Source organism: Abramis brama (assembly GCF_963993115.1).
Source record: "Abramis brama genome assembly, chromosome: 24".
Taxonomy (NCBI): domain Eukaryota; kingdom Metazoa; phylum Chordata; class Actinopteri; order Cypriniformes; family Leuciscidae; genus Abramis; species Abramis brama.
This window is the reverse complement of record NC_139986.1, coordinates 18631565-18657896: the sequence shown is the minus strand read 5'-3', so window position 1 is coordinate 18657896 and position 26332 is coordinate 18631565. Positions and strand designations below refer to the sequence as shown.

Genomic DNA, 26332 nt, shown 5'->3' with positions numbered 1-26332 from the left:
ATCCATCCATCCATCCATCCATCCATCCATCCATCCATCCATCCAATCTACTTTATTTATTTATGAATGAATGAAATAGAACGATTGCTTTAGGTTTGAAAACGTTCTGGAAATGTTAGTTTATTATGGTTTAAAAAAAAGAAATCCTAAAAAAATGAATTGTTTCTTGTACGTTCTTTAAAAATAACCAAATATGAACTATTGAATGTGAACTAATGTACTAACATTAGGGGGAACATTCTTTGTCTACTGAGCAGATGCATAAATTCATGTTTTTGTTTCCATTATTATTTTGTGCAATTCTGTTATGTTTAAATGCATATCACCATCTTAAATAGCTTAAATGTAATTAGATATTTTTGTTGCAAGCTCATGTTAAACCTAACTTTATATAGGTGTAGCTTGACTGTAATTTAACTACACTGTTTAAAAAAAAAAAAAAAAAAAAAAAATATATATATATATATATATATATATATATATATATATATATATATATATAAATATATATAAATATATATATATATATATATATATATATATATATATATATATATATATATATATATATATTTATTTATTTATTTTCATGTAGTTATTTTATTTTAGTGTTACTTGCCATTTCTTTGTAATTATTATTTGTGAAACTTACTAGCAATTTTGGAGTAAACTTGGTTTCTACACCATTCTACACCACACTTTAAATAATGAGTACCAAAGTGTTTTTCCCAACAGCACATCAACATTTAATCATAAGCAAACTGAAATTGGTGCAATCTACAGAATGCACAGTCAGCAGGCTGCCATCAATAATTGTCACAAAAGATATGCACAACTTGGACATTTGTCACTTTTTTTATTGGATGGACATTGTGAAGATGAGACAGGAAATGATTGTGGAGAGAGAAGAAATGGGAATAGGATAAATGCCAGAATCTGTGAAAACCTGTGAAACGTGTCTTCTAGTGAGCATCATGGCTCAACATGAATGGAACTATCGCTAACCGAGGTCATGGCTCTGACATTACTAAATGACCCATATGGACTACTTTTACAAGACTTTTTTTTTTACCTTTTTAGAGCCTGGCGAGACAAAATCTGTCATTTGTCAACAGGTGGATGGAAAAAGCCTAGCATTTTTTCCCCGAAAGTGTATCATCAACACCATACCGAGAACAACTGAAAAGTAAACAAACAACCATAGCAATGAGCTTTGCATTTGCACTGTTTATTTCATGGAAAATGAAGAACAGGCAAAATTTTTGAATTTTGCTGCCTTTTTTTCTTTGTCAAGTATTTTGTATTTGTATAGTGCTTTTCACAATCCATTTTGTTTCTTTAGCTTTGCTGCTGGTCTGTTCATCAGATGTGTTCGTATGACACGTATTTCGTACATTTACAGGCAAAGCTTACCACAAAACATCCCAAATGTTTTGTAAAAAATAAAAACTTAATTTAACATGTTTCATGGGTCTTTAGCTAAATGTATCTTTTTTTTTAAATCATTTTAAATTTGGCCATCCATAGCATTTACAATACTGTTCAAAGGTGTGGGGTCTTTTTAATAAAGGAAATTACTACTTTTATTCAGCAGAGATTCATTAAATTGCTCAAATGTGACAGTAGAGACTTTGATACTGTTACAAAACAATTCTATTTCAAAGAAATGCTGTTCTTTTGAACTTTCTATTCATTAAAAATGCATCACTGTTTCCACACAAAATATTGCACAGCACAACTGTTTTCAATAGTGACATTATGAAGAAATAAGATGTTTTTTTGAGCAGCAAATAAGCATATTAGAATGATTTTTGAAGTATCATGTGACACTGAAGACTGGAGAAATGGCTGCTGAAAATTCAGCTTTATTAAGACAGGATTAAGTTATAATTTCATATCTATTAAAATGGAAAACGTTATTTAAATTGTAACAAATTACTGTTTTTACTGTATTTTGGATCAAATAAATTGGTCTTAGTGAGTGTTCTTAAAAAAAAAAAAAAATCCCTGACCCCAAACTTTTGAATTATGAATCTATGATTATATACTTTTGTGCCTGGATAAATTCGTTTGGACAGATGTTGGTAGCAAACTGTAAATGACTGGCCCTTTTTAAATATGTGGTCATGTGACAAAATTTAGTTTGCTAGGAGATGAGACAACTTACCGTTTTTCCTCCTGCTATACTACATACATTTTACAGGTGCTCACAGATGCTCTCTCGCTCTCTTTAGTGGCATGATTCTGCTTTTTTGTCCTTGCTTCTCCCAGTGCAGCTCTGGATTTTCGTTAAACCCCTGTGGCCTGAGGGTCAGATGCTGGGTTGTCTGGAAGGAGAGAAAGAGGGAGAGTAGAGAAAGGGGGAGAGAGAGAAGTAGTTTTTTTTGGAAAGAATACTCCACTACCAAAAGATCATCCATGAGGGAGTATATGCTCCACATCAACCAGCCAGGCCAACATGGAAACTCTAAGCCAGGGCTTCCCCATGTGTGATCCTTACTTGTAATTGCCCCTTCTCATGAATAGAGTTCATAAAGTCACAATTTTTTTTTTTACTCGCCCTCATGTTCTTTCTTCTGTGAAACACAAAAGGAGATGTTATGTCAGAGTGTCAGAGCTGCTGCTTACCATCATTCTATTGCATATTTCAACTTGCATTTTTTCAGACTTAAATATTAGTCTGTACACCACATTAAGGTATTTTATTCCTTTGAACCGTTAGAATGGACTACTTTTATGTTGAAAGCACTTCAGAATGTTTTTTTTTTTTTTTATAGAATATATTCTGTATATGTGACTAATATTTAAAGGGTTAGTTCACCCAATAATGGAAATTATCCCATAATTTACTCACCCTCAAGCCATAGGTGTATATGACTTTGTTCTTCCAGCCAAACACAATCAAGAGTTATATTGAAAAATATCCTGGCTCTTCCGAGCTTTATAATGGGATTGAATAGTACCTTCGAATTTGAAGCCCCAAAAAAGTGCATCCATCATAAAAGTAATCCATACGGCTCTAGGGGGTTAATTAAGACTTTCTGAAGCGAAGCGATGTGTTTTTGTAAGATAAATGTCCATATTTTTAACTTTATAAACTATAATCACTGGCTTCCGGTAACGGCCGTATGCGAGTCGAGTTCCTGACGCATGACGTATTGACGAAAGCGGACAAAACAAAACAAAACACCTGTCACGAATTAGAAGTCTAAAATGAGAAATGTCGGAAGATTTCGATATAGGAGAAGAGGAGCTTGAGTTTGTTGCCCAGCCCTATTTATTTGTGCCGCGAGAGGCAACTACTCTTGAAGAAAGAAGAAAGTCATACACGGATAAGAGTAAATTATGGGATAATTTTCATTTTTGGGTGAACTAACCCAACTAATATAAGATTTGTATGGACTACTTCTATGGGTCTTTAAAAAAAGCATTAAAGCTCATATAGTCCCTTCACTGTATGGAAAAGAAAACAGCTTATTTTGTGTTCAGTGAAAGAATGAAAATGTCATTAAAATGCCATAAGGGTTTATAAATGATTTCAGAGGTAGTAGCACCTTGTTTGGATCTGGTTTGGACTTCACCACCAACTGTTGTGATTTCAGCAGTTCTCCTACCATTCCCTGCCTGGCCATTTTTAAAACGAACACAGCCTGATCTCGGTATAAATTTCACCCCCCAAAAAGAGAGAAAAAAAAAAAAGCCAATCCTTGGCCAAAGGATGATATCGTATTCATGCACGGTGGGGTGCAGCTCCAATCATTAATCTCCGTCCAACATGTGAGAAATCCTAGAGATGAATAACCGGGCAGAGAGCGCGGCGTGACCTCTGCATTAGAACAATGGACCCTCATGTGCTTTCCAGCTTAGCAGACAGTCCGGAATTTCTGTTTGGAAGCAATAGCTACTGTCTATATAATATTTAAGGCCTATTCATGGAGTAACTGGCAAAGAATAAAAGGGCTTCCGCTGCTCGCATCTGCTGGAGAAGGATGTGGTCCTGTGCCTGCTCCTCCTCTCCTGCCTCTGTGCAAATAGCACAACATAGGAGACAGTTGTTTCTGGCTGCCCCTATGCCTGTCATGGCTGTCAGGAGAAATCCCATGAATTATGACTCTTCCAGATGTAAGAGATTTCTAAGTTGCCTTGAACAGCCTGCGGTTTGTGGTGAGAGACAGACGGAGAGAAAGAGAGGCAGAGAACGAGAGAGGAGTCCATACTTTGTCTCATTTGAAATGCTCATGGTCAATGTTTTTTCCTCTTTTAACTCATTTCATTTTCTCGCGTTCTTTTTTTTTTCTTCGGTCTGTTATACAAATCTACCATTTCGTACCACTTAAGCAAAGATGAAATGAACCATAGAGTTCAAAAGAAAGTGGAAAAACACAATGATAAAATCACTTTATATAGTTTCCTAAAATTCTGTTATGAGGGAAAATCTTTTTTGGGGATATTTTTGATTCAGAACATTTAGAAAATCAATTCATAAGCACATAAAATAGTTTTGTTTTATTTGCATTACACTAGGAACTCTATTAGACAGATGTTTAGAAGTTTTATGTGTTAAAAAATATTTTTCTGTATGTTATAATGCAATACAAAAGACAAGGAAAAACACGATGCAATTGGTTTATATTGTGTCCCACTATTATTTTATGACTAAAAGATACTTTTCCAACAGATTTTGTTGGATATATTTGGTTTTAAAAAATCCAGACAATTTATACCAAAAATCACATCAGTTTTAATTTAAATTATACAAAGTACGTCACCTTTCTTTCTTTCTTTCTTTTTCTTTCTTTTTCTTTCTTTCTTTTTCTTTCTTTCTTTCTTTCTTTCTTTCTTTCTTTCTTTCTTTCTTTCTTTCTTTCTTTCTTTCTTTCTTTCTTTCTTTCTTTCATCAATCCATTTAAGTGTCTTTTAAAACACACACGTACATGTTACTCATAACTTTGGCGTTTAGTCAGTGGTGCTCATTAAGACTTTGGGGAAGGACAGTTTATTTGAAATTATTAAAGCATTAGGTTCACTAATGTATCAGTTTAAAACAAAAATCAATAACTGAAACCTAATCTGAGTCTCGTTGGAAACTCTTCTGGCTGGATATTTTCCTCGCTCTGCTCTTAAATGGTAATGCAATTTGCCATCACTAAAACCTTCCCTATAATTGCTGATTGCCCTGGTCTGAGCTGAACTCACGTATTAGATATGTTCCAACTTATTCCCTTCCTCATGTCACATGCACACTTTGATCAGTGTAACCTCCTCAAGCACCTGGACATTATTATTATTTCTCATGTCAGCTGTCACACTAGTCATTGCTGTTCCACCTTACTTAGTCCACCTTAAACACTCTTAATGACGGGCTTAACATGGGTTTCCCCAAACCCTCGCCGCGCATCAGTGTCTGTGAGTCCTGCATGGAAATGAAATGAGCTAAATGAGCTTAATTTGGAGCTGGATGTATCTGTGTGGCTACTTCAACATCTGCTAGCGATTGCAGGGGATTCGTCTGATCAGGAGTCAGGCTACGAGAACCTGGAGGCATAATTGTTTTAATTCAGCAGTACGTTTACCGCATTGGGTGTTTATGTGTGCATTTGATTGTTTTGAGAGTTCAGTGGAGTTTATCTTTCACACATGACTCATGAACTTCCCAGACTAAGAACACTTAAAAGGGATAGCCTCCCCACCACACACACATTTTTTATTTTTTTATTTTATCATCTCATCTTTTAGTTTTGATTATGTAATTTCAAGTCCACACTGTAAAAAAGTTGCTGCCTTTAGTACAATCAACCTGGATATTTAAGTCATTTCAACTTAAATTACATTAAACAGACTTAAAATGAGTTAAATCTTGTTTAATTGCTTAATTATAATCTATTGCTTAACTTATCATTTTAATGAGTTAAAGCAATGTAAAAACATGTTGTCATAGCTTCTAATCATATCTTTTTTTTTTTTTTACAGTGCATATGATTCTTTTTTTGTTGCGTGGAACGCCAAAGAATATTCTGCCTGTTGTTTCCCACTGTGTTCTTTTAGTATCATTTATATACAAATTATACATTTTTTGAATTAGCTTTTTTATTTTTCATTTTAGTTTAAGTTTTAGTCATATTGTTATGTGCGTTTGTCATTTTTAAGTTTTTAATTTAGCTTTTAAATTTCAGTTTTTGTAATTTTAGTACTTTTACTAAAGTTTTTCATCTACTGTTTATTATTTTATTTCAGCATTTAACTAAAAATGAAAATGGGGGCTGGGTCAGTCAAGCTTCACAATTTTGTGAAAAATTGCTATAAAACATCATAAAAATAACACGACTCATGTGCTATATTCATGAAAAGTCATAATTTTTTAGTATGAGGAACAGATTAAAAAAATATATTATTAAAACTATCCCTTTAAAGCTGCCTTTGCTGGAAGGCAATAAAGTGTTTGAAGAAAAATAAAATGGGAGACAAAACAGTAGGAGAGATGGAGAAAAATGTCATATGTGAACATGTTTTATGGACCCATCTACATTAAGCTCATTTGATCTGTGCTTTATGTACACTGTAAAAAAATATATGATCAAAAAGTTATGACAACGTATGTTTTTACATTGCTTTAGCTCATCAAAATAAGTTAAGCAATTTTCTACTTTTTTTTAATAAGTTATACAAGATTCAAGTCAGCTTAATGTAATTTAAGTTGAAATCACTTAAACATCCAAGTTGATTGTACTTAAAAATTTAAGGCAGCAACTTATTTTATTTTTTTACAGTGAATCAAACCCTCTTCACCTTACAGGTGCCACTTCCACTTTGCTGTTTTGTCATAGCACTTTTTCATTACAAGCAGGTTTCTTAGATTTTTCTCAGAAGTGTTTAATGTATTTATCAGCAACATGTCCTGAAGCAGTGGAAGTAAATCTTTGTTTTATGTGAATTAAAGAAGCACTGACTGATGCACAGTCCTGTTTCGCTGGATCTCAAAATCTGGCACGCCCTTGAAAAACTCTACTAAATCAACAGGATTGTGCACCGGTTCAGACGAGGAAATGATTCTGACGCTCAGAAAATTCAGCGCCATTAGCATTCCGATGGCGGCATTAACTTTAAGGCACAATCTGCACTGCTTTCAAGTTGAAATGGGAACCCTGAACTGAAAAGCAGACAGTTTTGTGTAGCATTAGTGGCAGACAGCTCACACTTCTCCTCTGGTCTTTCCTTTAGATACATCTGCGCTTTCTCCACCTCATATATGGCAAAAAAAAGCTCTGAAATATGTCAGTATTTACAAGGTGACAAAAAATGACATTGACTTGTAGCCAGAGCATGTGCTTTTGTATTGTTAGAGACTTCCTAAAAGGACTTTTGGGAAATATATGAGGAAATGCGGCAAGATAAACCGTCTTCTCTTGTTTCTGGGATGTAGTCGGGATGTATGCATATAGAAGGTGAGGCATTTGTTTTTGTAAATGACTAGACGAAATTGAAGACACACAATTCTGAGACTGTGCAAAATCAATTGCACATTTTTTCAAGACTAAATTGTTTACCATGTCCTGGCGGTGGTCCTCCTTAACTGAGCTTTCTTTATTCCACAGTTAATTACAATCTGGTATAATGAGAGATTTGACTTCATGGCAACACTTAAGGCTTTCTTTGAACTATTTTCTCCTCTTTTGTATCCTGTTACCCTGCATTTCAGATCTGTTAATGAGTCTGAACACAATTAGCCCACCATTTTGACATCTTAATTGCTGCTATTTGATCCGGGAGATCGGGTTCCCTCACAGATGCAGCACTTAGCTTGATCTTATAGATTATTGCACCCGGAAGGTTCTTCCCTTAAATGTAGCTAACAGGTTGAGAATTAATGAATCTTCAGCCTTATCCTACCATGTCTTTTCACTTCTAGTCTCTCGCTGACACACATTGAATGTTTTGCTGAAATTTCTGGCATTTTTGGGGGGTTTTTCCCACTCTTCTTTGGCACCGTCAGTGTTTTGCTTTGTTGTCATGGTGCTGAGCCATCACAGTTGTCTTGGCAACATGTGTCAGTTTTCATGGAGAGCATATAAATGTCATGCAAAAAAGAGACGATTTGCGAATCAAAGTCTCTGCTGCCAGGAGTTTGTATCGGATGGTATCCGCACTGCCATGTTCAGCACGAGTTTCAACAACCACCATAAATAGCTCAACACGCGCACGCTCACACACGCACACACACACACACCTGTCCTGGAAGTGTCACAGTTATCAAGTATTATTACAGCAAATTATCTTTGTGCTGCTGCTTCTATACTGATGATTATAAGTAGGATTTATTATGATTATTATTATATAATATTATATAACACTGACCCTGGACTTAGCTCAATGGCCTGGCCATTTTTAGACCAGGTGTCAGTCCACTTTTGATTCACACTATATTGTTTCCTGGAACCAAGAGCACCTGTTGGGTTTCAATTTTATGGGGACATAATGATTTTTATTCTGTACAAACTGTAAATTCTATCCCCTAAACACAACCCTCACAGAAAACTTTCTGCACTTTTAGATTTTGTCCCCATAACGTAGAGTATACATGAACCACAATATTGTTACTGTTAAAATTATTTTTATTTTTATTCTTTTTAAGTAACTGGTTCTTACTACTAATTTCTACTAATTCTTATTTGATCCTTTTTTTTAATTCTTTACATTAATAAAATGATTTGTTTGTTATATTATAAATATACTATTTTATATAATGGCTTCAGAATTGAATAAATATTAATAATAATAAATTGATCTTTTAATCAATCTTTACTTTTTATTGTTTATTTTAATAAGTTGTTTATTATATTATAAATATATTAAATAACTGCTTGTAAAATAATTCAAAATCGAATAATGTCAATAACAATACATTTATTTAGAAAATTTGTCTGCAGTAGTAATATTTTAATTAATATTTATTATTCCTATCAACAAATTAACTTTTTCTTGTACAAAACCAGCAGGCCTCACATCTAGTTTGGCTTAATAACTAGTTTACTTTTAAAGTAACAACCATTGCTTTGAAATTTCAGAAGGGATGTGGCACAGTTTGGCACCCAACCATGATGTAAGTAATTATTTTCAGACCGAAGCAAAGATTCATCGAGCATGTCCGTCTGCCGCCTCCACTAAAGCACCGAACATGTAAATATCGGGGACCTCGTGTACTTCCTTTCTTCTTTCGCCACAAGTCCAGTGTGGAAACTTTTCGATTTTGCATAGTTTAATGCTTTTCGGTTTGTCTCCAATTTACAAAGTGAATCTGAATTTATTATAAAGTAAATTGAAGTTTTTCATCTAAAATGCCACGGGGTCTGTTGTGTGTGTGTGTGTGTGTGTGTGTGTGTGTGTGTGTGTGATAGCTTGACTTATTGATTATGGAGCACGGTGTGCCCAATTTCAAAGAGAAGAGTAGCAGTCGCCATGTAACTTCAGAGAATTCATTTGACTCGCTAAGGCCCTTCATGAGAAACATATGTCTGTATACTACTTCAGGTAATAAGATCTGCCTCCACTTGTAATGAAAGGACCCTGTACCATCCACACACACACAAACACCACCGTAAAAGTGCTCCCCCAAACAAAAAGAAAGGGGGAAGCAATTTCTATTTTTGCTCTTAGCTTCTCAGTGGAATGAAATCTTGAGAATTTTCCTGGATCTGCCGCTGTTCTCTCTCCTCTAATAGTATGTGTGTTTGTGTTCGGCTTGGCCTGAGAGACAGTCAACTGTCAGCGTTGTGCAGATTTCTATCCGATGTGTCGGGATGAGGTACAGTGTATCAGAGAAACACTTGTGCTAATTTATCAGCACATGGTGCTGATTGACATTCCGTCTGCCCCCGAGGCTTGTGGGAAATCAGAGAGAGAGAGAGAGAGAGGGATTGAGAGGCAAAGCGTGAGAGAAAAAGAAGCCGATGATGGTGGGAAAAGAAAGGATGAGTTTGCATGTGGACACCCTCGGGAGGCTGGTTATGTTTTTTTTTTTTTTTTCACTCTCAATTCAAGGACAACTGGGCCACGATCGTCTTACAAGGTCCGATTGAGTTTCTGCACCGGTTCAAAAGTGGCATCTTTTATTTTCGATGGAGTGTTGTGTTCATAACAAGTGTTGATTGTGTTGCATATTTGTGTGTGGTATGCTAACTCATAAATTGCTATTATATTATCTAGATGATGCTTTCAAACAGAGTTTATTAATCATGCTGAAAAAAACAAAAAAAACATAATCCTGGTTTTCTGGTGTTGACAGGTTTGTTATGTTGATTTTTGGTTCATTTTAGACCAGGTCTCAGTCCACTTTCAATTTACGCTATTGTTTCCTGGAACCGCGACCACAATATTATATTAATTATTATTATAATAGTTATGAATATATTATTACATTTATTATATTAGTGTGTTTTTACAATACAAAAGTATTCCAGTAACACTTTACAATAATGTTTATTTGGATATCATTAGTTAACTACATTAGATAACATTGACTAACGATGAACAAAACTTCTACATCATTTATTAATCTTACTTAATGTTATTTTTGCATTTACATTTTTTAGATCGTCATTTCTGTTAACATTATTTAATGCGCTGTGAACTAACATGAACAGTTGTATTTTTATTAACTAACAAAGGATGAATAAATGCTGTAAAAAATGTATTACTTATTGTTAGTTAATGTTATGCTTTAATGTGTTACCATTATTCCTTTAAATGATTGTTTGATTCTTATGTAATTCTTCTTTTATTTTTTTTATATGTGTAAATAATTGGTGTATTATATTTAAATCTAATTAAAATCTAAATTATAATTATTTTTTTTAAATTAACTGAATATTTGAAAATAACGTTGCAGTAATATCTTTATTATAATATCTTCGACTGAGGATATAATACATTTTTTGCATGAAGCTGAAATAACACTAGAGTCTCTGTGTGATTTCTTTATACATCCCTCATTCTGTCATCTCCATACAACTCGAATAAACTCGCCACCCTTACATTTGCTGGGTAACAGCCAATAAGTTTTAGAATTACACAAATGTGACAAAAAAAGTGAGCCTAACAAAACTTTGAATAGGAATAGACTTGAATGTGAAACTGAAGTTTAATATGTGAAATGCTTCAGTGGTTATGTAGATGCAGTAGTCGCTGTCTGTGAGTGTGTTTGTGTGTGTGAATGTGTGAAAGTAAGGCAGTGGAGCTTGATACACTCTGTGTTTAGAGGTCGAGGTGACAGAATGGCAACCTACTCTGTCATGCTCTCTCCCCCTCTGATTTCTCTGCTCGCTCTCTCTCTCTCTCTCTCTCTCTCTGCTTTGGCCTGTAGAAGAGATGCTGGTGAAAGATATAAACCCTGTTTTTTGTATGTGCATATCTCTCCTCACCCGTCCCCGCATTTCAAATGTGAGAGGGACACACACCAGCCTGCTCTGTGACAGCCAACCCATAGTGTTTCACCTTTAAAAAACAAAACAATACAATAAACATAACTAGAAAGAGCGCAAACGGCCTCGTGTCTGAGGAGAACGAAATGGAACTTTCTAAATTGGTGAGTAAAACTTTCTTTAATCTGTAGATTTTTATAACAGCTTTCTGAATCCGGAAAGTGAGTCTCATCATTTATTTGAACTGGTCGTCTTTTATCTGAATTTTCTAGGTGAAGAGATGTGACGATATTTTTTTTTTTTTTTGGAACAAAACAACAAATACACAAAGGCAGGCGTATAGAAAGAGAAGGGAGAGAGTGTGTACAGGTAAAATATCTGCAAATGAGGTAACATGTTGTGACAGCTGAGCGAATCGTGAATAGATGTTAGACGCAAGACTCTGTGTCCTAAAAGGGTGACGACTCCGCTTCATTTGGGTTTCCCACCCTGTATGATAACGCAGAGTGGGATTAAAAAACTGTGCAGGTGAGGCCGTGTGCAATAGCGCTCCCTGTCACTGCGCCCCCTTATTAAGATAAATATTGCGATGGGGGGATTTTCAGCAGCGGCTGGAAAAAGGGACAGACGCATTTATCTTCCCTCTGTTGGTGTTTTGGGTTTGTTGGGGAAATAGGTTTAAGCCCCTTTAACTCACCCCCAATGTATGGAAATGTATGTGCATTTTTAAAGCAGGGGGGCTAAATTTATTTCCTCCTACACATCCAAGAAGGAACTGATAGACCCGCAGATGGCATGATAGATGGACATGTACATATAGAGACAAACAGACAGCAACCCACATACATCCCCTATAGAGCCCCCTGCCTTCCCTCAGTATCCCTATCAACCTTTAACATATTCCATAGTTTTACATAATTCTGATGCTCTGTGCCTCAGAGATAAAGAGTATAAAGGCCTGCATATATATATATATATATATATATATATATATATATATATATATATATATATATATATATATATATATATATATATATATATATATATATGCATGCTTATTTTCATTATATATATGTATATATGTGTGTGTGTGTATATATATATATATATGTATAATGACAATAAGCATTTCTTCAAGTGTGGACAAAGGTCCTATTTTAAGTGTGTGATGGTTTATTTTTTCTTTATAAATAAGAAATGAGTAGGGAAATCATTAGAATGCTAATGATTTGTGGAAAGTTAATTTGGGATTTGTAATTAAAATCCATTCAACCATTAGGGAAATTCAGAGATCAAACATGTATATTTGATTTTATGCAGATATTGGCATAAATTGCAAATATTGTTTACCGGCTGAAACCAGAAATATGTTTCCAGTGAATTAATAGGGAATTTTTGAGATAGTAATATTGCATTAACATCCAAAATTAACAATTTGAAATCATAGTAGTTCTGTTTTATGTGATAATGTGCTGAAGGATCGCTTTAAAATGGTCAAATCAATTCTGCCTTTATTCATTCAAAGCTGTTGTCTTAAAAAAATGTTTTTGAGAAATGGCATGTTTTTGAATATGCTTTTTGAAAAAAGCAGGATCAAAAAGCTAATATTTTCTTCCTTGCATGTTCTCGCGTTTATTCCAGACACATCTAGAATAAACTAGTTTAATTTAATATTTTTGCTTGGGGTGGGAAATATTTTCTGTTTTTATTTTTATTTTTTATAATTTTTTGCCCCGGTTGTTTTTCATTTCCAGGCATACTGATTCTGGTTGTGAGTCACAGCTAGCCAATTGTCTGTCCTCCATTTCCATTCAAGTAAGACACATGATGTTGATCCATCAACAGTACGGCCGACAGAAGACATTTGGGATCTTTTTTGCCCTCCGTCAGCAGGATGCGTAAAAAAATAAATAAATAAAAATCACCTTTTCTCCATTTAGGCGAAGGAGAAATTTGCAACACGGCAGAACCCCCTTCTATAACCAAATGTAATGCTTGGGATGTATTTTCATAAGGTGCGCACGTGACTTAATCCCTTTACCAAATGTTTATAGGCCGGTTGGCGGAGTGGAGGTTTTGTGGGTGAACTAGCATCACAGCGCTCAAAGGTCCTAGGAAATGACCTGCAGTCAGCCAATTGAGGATATCCTTGAACTTGACTGAGGCAGAGAGAGGGAGGGAAATGACAGGGCTGGAAGAAAACAAAGACGACCGGGCCGATACCCACAGCCTCAGCATCAGCCTCCCTGCGCAGGGTCGGGGTGAGTCCCGCGGGAAACGACCATAGGCTGGGGAATCTCGTTGGTTTAATCAGGCGGTGGGAGGGAGGGTGGGGGGGTGGCTATGTAAGGCCTCCTGACCAAAACACACCCACCCGTCCGGACCAGACCAGCCGAGCCGAATTTGCTTTTAATAGCCGCAGAAAAAGACAGTCAGAACAGCGGCTAATTGCCCATATAAGAAAACCAAAGGTTTGTTGCAAATTGGCAGAAAAGCATCTGCCCTGAATTTGATAGGATCCCCTTAGTCACACTTGTATCCATTATTAAAAAAAGCCAGAATAAGTACAAAATGAGGCCAAAATATGTTTGTAATTGTGACTGAGTTTAGCTACCACCCACGTTTCTTAATACAACTACCCAGCAGATTCAAGATAAACAAGTTCAGCAAACATATCAAATTCTTTGTATTTTATTGTTGCTGAAGCCTCATGTATTTTAATACTGGTAAAGTCCCGGCTGGATTCCAATTAAAAACAGGTTTTCCTCTGCCCTGAGGGAGAACGGCTAATTATTCTGTTGTGGCGGAGGGGGGTATATTAGCTGTACACAGCTAATATACAGTACGCTTTCATCTTTTGTGTTCTTTATTCAATTTTAATAGTGTTAGCACAAAATAATTGCTTAATTAGAGTAAGTGGGTAGAGACAGAATGGGGATGCTGCTGTCTCTGAGGAGAAACCTGGAACTGTGGAACAGGCTCTGTGGATTTAATACAGCCCAGGCCTGACACTAACCTTGAGAATGTGGAACGCTCTTTTGTCTTTCTTCTTGGGATGGTGGGATCTGGTTGTGTTGTGTGCATTATATTTAAGTAAATATAAGTTTGATATTTCAGTTAACATTCTAAACATGTTCTGTGTTCTTCTGAAGAAAGAAGCTATTCATATTTGCAGCGACATGAGGATGAGTAAACAATGACAGAATTCTCATTTTTAGGTGAACTGGAATTCCTTTTGGAGCCACAGAAAGACAACAACATTCTTCAGCCCTAAAACATTTGCCCTATTATAAATGAACGCTTGCAGATATGAAGGTAAGCTTAAAAACAGACCATCTGAGATGCCACAACAGAATAATTGTCTGACCGGCCAATTGAGTGTTATACAATATGTAATATATGGGTATTTTGTACAGCCTCCAGCCACCAAGATGTTTTCAATTTAGCATGGCTCTACGATCATGATATCACTTTCTCTGAGCTGTTCCAGATCAGGATGGCCACAGCCATCCGAGGTGATCACCTCGTCCAACTCAAAGGCTTTCTTGAGGAAGAGTAATTCCACAGTTGCTGAGGTACTGAAAAAGCAATCTGCAAAAATACCCCAGGGTCATGTCTTTGGTCGGATGATTTGTGTGAAATGTCATATATTAAATATAAGTTCGACATTGAGCCACACACTGTAAAAAGTGCTGTTTCCCCCCAGCCGCGTTTTAGGTCAAAGCAAATGGTCACAAAGGAGACAGAACTCTTCTACCGTCACACACACGCACTCCATCTTTCCAATCTTAGAACGGGTGGAGGCCAAAAATGACACGCAGCTGCATTTCATTTGCAAATGCGAGCAAAACTTTTTCTCTCATTTGCTGTTACTTCCCATTCCCCCCCCCCCAAGAATTCACAATTCACTCCAATTGATGTTCTTGCTTTCTTTTCCTGCACCTCTGTCTTATCTGGTGTGGGTTTCATCTGCCATGCAATAAGAAAAGGACAAAGCTTGTAACTAATTCATAAAGTCCAGCCGTCTCCTGAGAGGTGCCGGAAAGAGAACGCTGTCTCTGGGGATGTCAGAAAGTCAGTCAAGCCAGCAATCCTGCTGTCCATTCGACTCCATGAGATATGACAGAAGAGCTACAAAGCATGTCGTTCTCAAGGAGGACAATTGATGTTTTCCTTTTTTTCCTCCCCTTCCTTTTTTCTGTCTATCTGTTGTTTGTTTTCTGACTTTTTTTCTGGAAAGTTTCCTCTCGAGGCAATCGTGAAAAAGCGTTTAGATGGTTCTCAGCTCTTGCCGTACTATACTTCAGAAAACAATGTGGAAATCTATTTGCCTAACACTGAATAATAACATGCAGGATATGAGCTAGCATGCTTTTCATACTTGAACCATATTTTGTATTTGTTTGTACATGCATAAATATAAATAAGTGTCTTGCCCTCAGAGCCTTGTGTAGGCCTTTCTAATATCAATTCATTGACATGCATTTGTCTTAAACAAACAAACAGAAGTCCTTTTTTTTTTTTTTTTTTGCTCTTCTATGCCACTTTTCTTTGGTCTCGTAAAGCAGATTTACTGATTCATCAATTTAACCCTGAAGGTGTTATTTCACATGTGTCTATAGTATTGCAATGAAGCTTTGAACACATGCAAAGTATAAACTGTAGGGAAAGGTCAGGATGGTTGTAATATGTTTTACTTTAATATCTGTAACTCAGTGTTGTTTTTAGTGGTGTGTATCTCAAACTTTGATGTTACCATATTTATCTGCTACAGATGTTATATTGTTTCAAAATTTTACAACTTAAACTGTGTAAATGATTGTCAAGATAAAAAGCACTTTTGTTACGAACTACTTCACTATATATATATATATATATATATATATATATATATATATATATATATATATAGCCTATATATAATATAAGTTTGGGGTGTTGACTTTTTAATTGGATGATCTTATAGGTAGTTTCTGAAGGGCAGTGCTAAATAAAAAACTAAATATGAAAATGCATTTTTGTCATGATTTGAGCGTTTAGAAACCAAATTTGAGATGGTTGTCAGATTTCATTTATGATTTTAAATATGAAATTTAATTGTTAGCTTGGTGAACAGCTTTGGAGAATTTTATGTTTCCCCATTCAAAGAGATATGAGCTGCACTTGCATGACTGAAATAGCTGACCGAGAGGTGTTTCAAAGATGGCCGCTGAGTGAAATGACTTGCCTTAAAAGGGACTTTGCTTTAACAATCAAGGGACTCATGAACAACTATCACAAAACATATAAGCATTTGTTGATCATCCAGTTTACAACAAACAGTTTTGTCATTTAATTCAATTAAAAGACAGAAGTGAATTGTTACTTTTTTGCCTCAAAATGTTTTTGTTTTTTTACCTATAGACTTTGACTGTTGCCTATGATTTCATCAAAGATTACATCCCTGTACCTAAGTGGTTAAAGTGATGGTCTTACCCATGCTACAGCAATCCCTGGTCTCCCCTATATATGTGCACCCACACATGCTGTAAAACTTCAAAGCAGAACTCAAACTATATTACCAGACTAGTTGATGTAGGCAAAGAACAGCATATTGTTCAATTGTGTATGGGAAGAGATGAAACCCATCTTGAGTAATTTGTTTTAAATTGTAATGCTCTCAACTAGTCTTTAATCTTTCATTAGGGCTGTGCAATGTCTACATTCATATGAGCTAAATCAATCGCTGCCTTGAGGACTTTGATGAGTGTGTTTTGCTGGATTTTGATCCTCCTTTATACATTTATGAGCATTTTGAGGATGGGGAAAACAGAAATATGAGGCACCAGAGGCATGTGTGATGTGGGCACATCCAAGAATCCATAATGGATCAGACAAGAAGCTCATTATGAAGATTTGCCTAGGGTCAGCCTCTCGGTAGCACAGGATGGTGAATCTTGAACAATGGAGGTCTTAAAAGGGAGAAGGATCAAAGGCCCCAAACAGGCCATCACAATCCAATTGAAATGTTTTCTGGGCATCATGAGGAGGTAATGGCTGGACGCGCAGCAAAAAAAAAGAAAAAAAAGTGGTGGCCATTTTGAATGTGGCCCAAATTACAGTGTGTTGAAGAGTGGATGGAAAATTCACATGACAGACTTCTGCACTTCTCAGCTGTGCATTATGTTGGGTCTGAAGCCAGTCATTATAGACGCCCAAATGCATTTCACACACCTCGGTTGTAAGCCTAAAGCATATTTTCTGTTTGGGTTTTAGTCACAAAGATTTGTATATAATGGATATAATTTCAATATTTTGATATAACATGTCCAATAAATTCTTTGGACTTTTTTTTGTTTCCTCCAGTCCAAGTAATGTGTCATCCGGCTTCTACCTGCATTCAGTGGCCGTTCTCCTGTTTCCTGTCCAGTGTCGGTTTGTGCGAGTGCTTTAGATCAGGTCACCGGATGATGAGGAGGTCGTCCTGCCCCCTTCAGCCCCAGGTACGTGTCCACCTCTCACACCAATGATGAATATGTGCTTATGTATATAGACAGCATGTCGCCCATGTGCAACATCAATCTGTACAATGGCATGTTGGAACTGGACAGGTACCAGAAGTGTGCCTATGACATGCGTCAAAGAAAAGTGTATATCTGACCTTGTTTCAGCTGCTGTCAAAGTAGCCTAAAAAGTCAACAGAACCAAACATACTATTTCTGTTCTCATTTATTCACCCACATATCATTCCAAATCTGGATTACTTTTTTTCTTACAGGAGAATTTTGTAATAATGTCTTTCTTTTCCATGCAAACACAGTGACTAGTGACTGAAGCATTCAAACTTTAGAAATAATAAACACTATAATATACAATTAAAGGTAAGGTAGGCATACACACTTTGTTATTCTGGTTAAAACTCTCTTCACATCCTGGTAGCAATCAATGATAAAAGTGGTCTAAATATTAAACAAATTTATATCGACTGTGGAAATCTCAGGATCGGTCCGAATGCAATGATACGATGCCCTACCTGCCTGTCAATATGTGATATACATATGTCATATATATATATATATCCGTTCCTCCGCTCACCCTGCTCGCTCAGACATCACACGTCATCAGTATGTTCCGTAAGGCTATGCAAAGATGTAGACAGTCACCGAGTGCTTCAAACAAACAGCAGTTCCTTTTATGAACCAAAACAACGAGCTTATGCTGCGTTCACTTCATGACGTAACCGCGATTTAGAGACGGCAGCCCGTGAAGTTCTACCTGGAGTTGTTCACGTCCTCAGACTCTGATTTATGCGTTTCTATGTCAACACTATCAATGCGAAATGAATCTGCAGCAGTCAGATGGTACAAGTAAGAGCTCTGCAAGTTGTTTACGTTCATTATTATTGTAATGTTATGTGCTTTGAGACATGAGCTAATTTAATTCCGTCTCTTATGAAGCTTTGCTGAATCAAATCATGTGTTTTGAAGGAGGTGTGACTTTGAAGACGTTCTGAAGGGAGGGTGGGATCTAATGCTTTTAAAGCTAGCTTGCTATTGCTAGCCTCTCTGAAATTGCCTACACTACTTTTAAGGTAGTCCATACAAATTTCAAGACATTTGAAGTCATACGATAGCTTTGTGTAAGAAACAGACTGAAATTTAAGCTGTTGTTTACTGATAATCGTCCCTTCCAGTGAGCTGTGACAGGATCATTGAGTCACTTAATTTAATTAATCATTCAAAGTGGATTTGCAAACGGGATCAAGTGATTCATTGAAAAGACCTGATTCAAAATAATGTTTTGTTTATAAACTGGACATCAGGTTTTTTCCCCCCTTAATGTCTTAAAATGTCTCCTGTTTTATGGATTTGGAAGACTTGGAATATATCTCATAAGATGCATGGCCTGCATTCATGATTTTATGGTACTTTAATGCTGCTTTTGCATCCTTCTCAAAGCTTAAAAGCTCTAACCGCAATTCATTGTGATTCCATGGAAAAGAGCAACCAGGACATTATTCGTAATTCTTTCTGTGTTTCGTGCGCAAAGAAAGTCATATTATTTGGAATGCCATGAGAGTGAGCAAAGATGACAGAATTTTTATTGTGAGTGAACTAATCCTTCAAACTCAATTGTTCAGGATCCATCTAGTCCAAATGGGTGAGAGGAAATGGCCAAAATGCGGTGAGAGAGTCTCTAAATAGCAGCGTCTCGTATGCCGTTCTCTGTTCTTACATGCTATTTTGTACAAGTACGTTCGTTCAGTGCGTCTGAGAAAGACTGAGACAATTTCATCCTACTATTATTTCTACAATTCCATTTTTCATGAAGCACTATGACTGCTGAATTTGACTCTTTCATATTCATATATATATATATATATATATATATATATATATATATATATATATATTTATTTATTTATTTATTTATTTATTTATTTATTTATTTGGGTAATGTCATGATTAGATGTAATAATAATAAAAAACTTTTCTCTACGAAAATAATTTTTGAGGTAGTTAGACATTGTCTCTTGTGTGGGGGTTTTGTGAAAACTGGGTTTATGAAGGACAAACAATAGCATTTAAAGGTCCCATTAAAGGAAAATATAAATATGATGACACTAATTTCTCATGGATAATGTCCTATTTTGCCAAACAACCTCAAAATTAGAGTAATTTTAAGAGCGGCACAGCAAGCGAACTGTCGGTTAGTTCATGGCCATTCTAGAAATATTAAATTGTCATTAAGGCAGCACAGATGAAATTGGATCGTTTGTCATGTGTGTGTGAAGCGCACACCTTGCGATATCATTTATTTAGTCTTTTTTTGAGGGCGTCTGTTAAGGCACTACACATTCAACAGCTCTGTGACCCTGCGATGGAGCGAGAGGAAGAGAGAAAAAGAAACGCACTCAGTCATGCCTCCTGTGAAGTGTTGTCCCTCTTTATAGCGCTTCTGAGCACATTGATTTTACTATAGTTTGGCATTACCTGCGGTAACTAATGCGCAGGGGTCTACCCTTCGGGAGCAGCTGGACTTTGTGCATTAATTCGGAGCCCCTGTTTGAGTACGCCGCGGCATACGCTGTCTTTTGTCTATTATCCTTCTCGTCTGTTATTCCCAAATATTGACATCGGCCGTTTTTATTAGCGCTAACCGTTTGCTAGCCTCCCAGCCTCATGCACGGCTCTATTTCCTGCTATTGATTGGCTTCTTCAAGCCAGCAGGTAACTGTCCTCTCAGGCTGTCCTGAGGAATCACTTCCAATGACTTTATACGCACAATTTACACGGGGCGCTTTAAAGAGAATATTATCCTCAAACCAAATCGTTGCCCCCTCCTTCCCCCGACCAGGTCAATATCCCACAATGCTGTGTTTTGTGCCCTGTCATGTGCTTGTTATTAAAAGCAACAGAAATCGACATTTCAGCAATATGTCTCTCATAAAATGATGGTGGCGTAGACAGCCTGTACCTCTTACATGTTATTATAACAGAGCACTGTTGTGGTCTGTTTACATAAGACATTGCTGTGTGTACGTGTGCAAAAGGATTGTTCGTGATGTGCTAAATATAATCCGAACAAGGTTCCCAAAGTAATCCGTGAGCAAAAAATGTTCCGTGGCGTGGAATGTTTTCGATTATGCTCAATCAGGCAACAGACAACAAAGAAACTTTCATTTTAAGAATATGAAGTGAAAATAGAAGGCAGAAAACATTTCGGCTGGCACAGTATAACGTTTAACATACCAAATATGGCATTTGCGTTTGTTTTTTTTCTTCTTCTTCTGTTTGGGGTTTGAAATGGTTCACATTAAAATGTTCAAAGAATTTTTTTTCTTCTGACAAAGGTCAAAAGTATAACATAATTATACAGCATAACAGAGCTTTAGGAAACACACCGCCTTCAGCAACAGCAAAGCTGTGCAGTTTTCTCTTTCTTTTTTGGGGGCCAAAGCAGTTTTTATGGAAAAAATAAATGTATATCTTGTTAAATGGACGTCAAATAAGCAGCTGAGAGTTTGTTTAATTTACTCAGCTTTCATTAACCCTGTAATTTGGGTTTGTTTGAGCTGCCTCCTGAAGAGAGTTCTGCTTACAAGTGAGTCAGCCAGTGCAAAACACACAAGCCCACCTGTGTGGACCAGCCTTCGCCTTACACGACGACTAAATGCTGTAGTTCAACCAGCTTAAATACCTCTCAGTCTATGGCGAATCTAAAATCAACCCGTGTGACATGACCGAAATGAGCGGAAAAACCGCAAACGAGGACGACTAAGGACGACTTGTAATTCACGAATGCCAGTGATAACTGTCGTACGCTTGGCTGGACTACCTTAAGAGATTTTTTTGCTAAAAAATATTTGCTCTAGTGCTCATAAACAACTTTCTTATTTCTTGCTTTCCTCTGAGCTGAAATGTAGACTGTCACAAAAGGTGCATTCATTGAAAAAAAAAAAGAGAAGTATCCCCTCACCCGGATCCTCGGTGGCAGGAGATGAGCTGCTCGCTTCCAGAATTAAATTATTTTTAAATGCAGCTTATACATTTTACATGACCTGTGCTTCCTATTCCTCTCTCTCCTTCTCTCTCTCTCTCTCTCTCTCGCTCTCTCTCGCTCTCTTATTTTTTTCTCTTTTGAAGAGCCCAAATGGGGGAGTCAGGATATGAACCCCAGGAATCACAGACTTGCTGAAAGTTAGCCTCTCCGGCCTTCTCAAACGGCGTTCCTGCCGGAGCCCACCTGAGAACCCCTGACCTGCTGATTTACCCCCAGTAAAACCTGTCCTGATCCGCCTCCCCCGTTCTTGAAAGGACTCTGCGTTGCCCTGCAGAAAAGACAGGACTGCCAGTCGACGCTGCAGACACACAAAAGCAGGTGTGGTAGGCGAACGGCTTGTGTGTTTGTGTTCGAATACTGCGGTTTGCTTTCTGTGCCGTTTCTGTTTGTCTGGGTTTCTCAGTCCCTGTACCGTGAGGGTGTGTGTATGTGAGTGTCTCTCTCTCTCTCTCTCTCTCTCTCTCTCTCTCTCTCTCTCTCCGTACAGTCTCCCACCGAGTGTGTGTGTGTGTGTGTCTGGGGTTTAATGCCAGCAGGATAAAAAGGAGGCTTTGCAGACTAAGGTTTGATGTGCTGTTTGTCTTGGTTTGCCTCTCGCTGAGTGTTGTGGGGTGGTTCTTTTGGATTTATCTGCCTTTCCTCTGTTCCCTCCTGTCGAGGAAAGGCAGAGCAGACGGAATACGGTCCCGGGACATTTAATCTTTAGGGAATTTCATGGCAGTTAGTGCTTGTCATCGATGAAGTCAGATGTAAAATACTGGTGCAGTTCTGTATTGGTCGTTTGGGTGTTCAGACATATCCAAGGCCAAAGTTTTACCTGTTTCCGAACGGTGTGCGATTAACACAACCCGCTTGGGCTCTTGTGGGAGACTTGAAGCTAAAGATTCTAAGGCTTTTGTGCCTTGTATCTGTTATGTTTATTCAGACCATATGTGTTCGCGTGCGTGGGTGAGTGTTGTTTACATGTGCATTCATTGTGCGCGGGTGTATGTGTGGACGTACGGATGTGCACGGTGGAATTTCTGCAGAAATTTCCTCAGGTCTCTTTATGCCTTGTTTTTTATTGCCATTGAATGTCAGGGAAGTAATCAAACCCATCAGGTCAGTCAGGTCTCAGTCCACTGACAGGCGTACAGTCGGAGGCATTCATTTCAAGAGCGCAGCTGCTTCCACAGTCTGACACGACTGTGTTAGTCCAAACCCTACGTCTTTAAAGCCTTGTCCAAACATATTTTAATGTGGTGCGTATATTTTTAGGCTAGGTCGGACTATGTGACGTTATGAAGTTTATGATCTGACAGATGGCTTTTTTATTTTTTATTTGTCTAAATGCATCTTACAGGACATGTATTAAATAAATGAATCAACAATAAACAAAGATGTTAAAATGAAAGCACACACACACACACACACAAAAAAAAAAAAAATTACCAGTGGCTTTTCAAATCCATACAACATGCAAAATGCAAAAAAAATCATTTGTTAAATAGAATAATCCCCCCGCCCTTCAGAGATAACTCTTAGGCCTTCATAAGTGAGCTTTAATATTTTGACAAGCTGTTCAATCAGATGTTTTAAGAACATTAAATGTGGCAGGCTGTCTGTTCTCCAGGTTTCTGTGAAATGGTGTGTTTTCTGTCTTTCGTGACCCATTTTCCTTTGTTCTGTGTACGAACGTAACCAAGACACACGTAAGCCCTCTTGAATGATGTCGAGAAGGATTAGACCAGGACCGGGCCTTGACAGACATGCTCATGGAACAGTAAAAGTCGCCTATTCGACAAAACGACTTCCTTTTCCACCGCTGCATTCTTACAAAGAATTACAATAATATAAAACATATGTATTAGTCCAAAATACTGTCCATGCGTGTTGTAGGTTGTAACCTACTTTTTTGCAGACATAAATAGCTATTATAGCTAATTTTCTAAACTAGAATGCCATTTTCCAGGTGTCAAGATTTATATTATTTGTATTTATTTTTTTGCGTATTGTGTAGGCCCAATGCAAATAGATGTATTTATATCTCTCATATTCTTGGACATTTTAATAGATTGATTAAAAAACACTTGACTGGTTGATACGTCATGATTTTTTCTAGTCTTATGAAACATGTATATAAAAATGCAACTTTATAAAATGCAGCAAGCATCCTCCATAAAAATACTTATGTTTTGGGTCTCAGACATGAATACAATAATTGTTCATATGCCATGATAATCTGATTGATCAGATACACTCCTTCCAATCGTTTAAAAAAATAATAATTCTACAGCAACATCACTATTTTGGATAATTGTAATAGTGGATAATCTGCTTACTGGGTTTTATTTGGTCTGAGGAACATATTAAATTATTTGAATGAAATTAAGTTAATTTTTGGAGTTATTGTTTTTACACCTACATCACTGGGGTCTCTGAGACCTCATACATACCAACAGTAAAATTCAGACTCAATTTAGCTGAACATGAGGGATATGTGTACATGTAAATTTCATTCGCGGGTGTGCATGCATGCATGCAAAAATGCATGCGTGTGCGTTCATGTAAGCATTTAAGTGTATATGTGTGATGTAAATGATGCACCCCAATCCCCACAGACATTAGGCTTTCTCTCCACCTCTCTGCATCCTCTCATATCTCTCTCTCTCTCTCTCTCTCTCTCTCTCTCTCAGAGACACAATCTGCACCACAAGCTCTGTTCTGAGCCTGAGCAGGTTGCTGTCAGTTTAAAAATGACTGTAATAAAAGTGACCATGAAGATGGATTTTGTGATTTTGCGTTTCTAATCAGTCATCTGTGAAGAGGACTTTTGCTTTGATTCAGCAGTGCCCTGACAGGTCAGATTGATAGTGCACAGGGGATAAAAAAGAGGAGGAGGAGGAGAAGGAGAAGAAGAAGGTTATTAACTGTCTTCCCATTAAAGTTGGGGATCTGGGTCTGTGGCCAGTGAGACAGGCGTGATTTAAGCGGAAACCTCTCTCAGGTGAGAGGAGAGGGAGTCTCATTGTCCAGTCTCACTCCTCACACTTCTGCACCAGCAGATTAGACTCAAATGATCTCCTCTGCAGCCCTGGCTGTGTGAGAGAAACCCCTCGCAGTGCACGTATGACTGCTTGCATGCATATGGAGTATGAATGCAATCTTATGGCCGATGAGCAGGGTGATACAAAACCGACACTCGCTATTTAAATGTCTTTTCTGTTATTCAGTGCATTAATGTACTTAAAATAAATATATTTTTTGACATAAAAAGGGAACTGTTCAAAAAGATGAATTATTTTATAATTTAGTAATTTTATCGCTTAACTTATAACTCTCATTCACTCTGCAAGCTAGGTGCAACTCGGCTAATAAATGCGCTGCAAGACAAATTATTCTAAAAACATGCGCATGAAAGACAGCACTGGCAGGAGAGACATATCGCAAATGAATTCAAATCGCACAATGTGTTTTGTGCATCTGACATATCATAGGAAGAAATCAAAGCACAGAAATTGCTCGCTTTAGAAACCCCAGCGATGGGCTGTCAGCACCTCCTCAACATCAGCGCTTTCAAACAAAGCTCACGGACGGGCGCTTACCTTATGCATGACAATCCATCGACTCCCTTTAACCAATCCACAATCACCTTCATACACCTCCAGCGTGAAGAGGAGACACGCAGATTTTATTAACCCCCCTCCACCCCTTTTTCCAAGTGTCCTTAGTGCTGCCACTAGTGAAATATCAGTGCAAACAGACTCCAGCCTTTTTCTGAGACACCAAGGAATCGTTCTCAGCTGTCTGGCCCACGGGTGCATTTTAAATGTGAAAAAGCCTGAGATTCTCGTCTGTGGGATTCAGAGCCGCCAGCTGACTGTCCACAAACCAGCATCGCTACACACGATCCTGCCATAACTACCTTACATAGCAAAGATTTGCCAGGAAATATATAAACATACAAATAATTTGGTTATTTGATGGTTTTTTTCCTGATGGGACAAGCTTCAGGCCTGGTAAATAAGATATTATAGGCTATAAGTCAATCAGCAAACCTAACTGATTATTGTAATCAATAAGCAATCTGTCTGACTAATCAGTTTATCTGACACTTAGACATATGCACATATGCATATGCAATATTTTCACTGACCTGTTTTTGTATTATTATTTTTTAAATGCGTTTGAATCGCTGTCCTCTCGCTTAATAATTTGATGTTGATCTTAGGTGTATTTATATGAGAATACAAAAAAATTGTGAAAAGAGCCATTTAGCCTCTAATGTGTGATGCGTCCTGACATTTTGTTTTTGACTGAGTGCGTTTAATTTGAGGGTGTGATATGGATGTTACACAACAATCAAAAACATTGGATTCAGTTGTGTCTGACTA

General features: G+C 37.1%; 1 long non-coding RNA gene across 1 annotated transcript in view; it reads right to left on the bottom strand.

Moving 5' to 3' along the window:
- The window catches only part of LOC311075561, a 50177-nt gene extending 24497 nt beyond the window's left edge, over nt 1-25680 (bottom strand). The window contains exons 1-2 of the long non-coding RNA XR_014604518.1: nt 25544-25680; nt 2168-2327 (exon numbers count right to left, since the gene is read on the bottom strand). This is a non-coding gene — a long non-coding RNA (uncharacterized lncRNA). The remainder of the gene's footprint in view (nt 1-2167; nt 2328-25543) is intronic.
- Between the last annotated feature and the right edge of the window lie 652 nt (nt 25681-26332).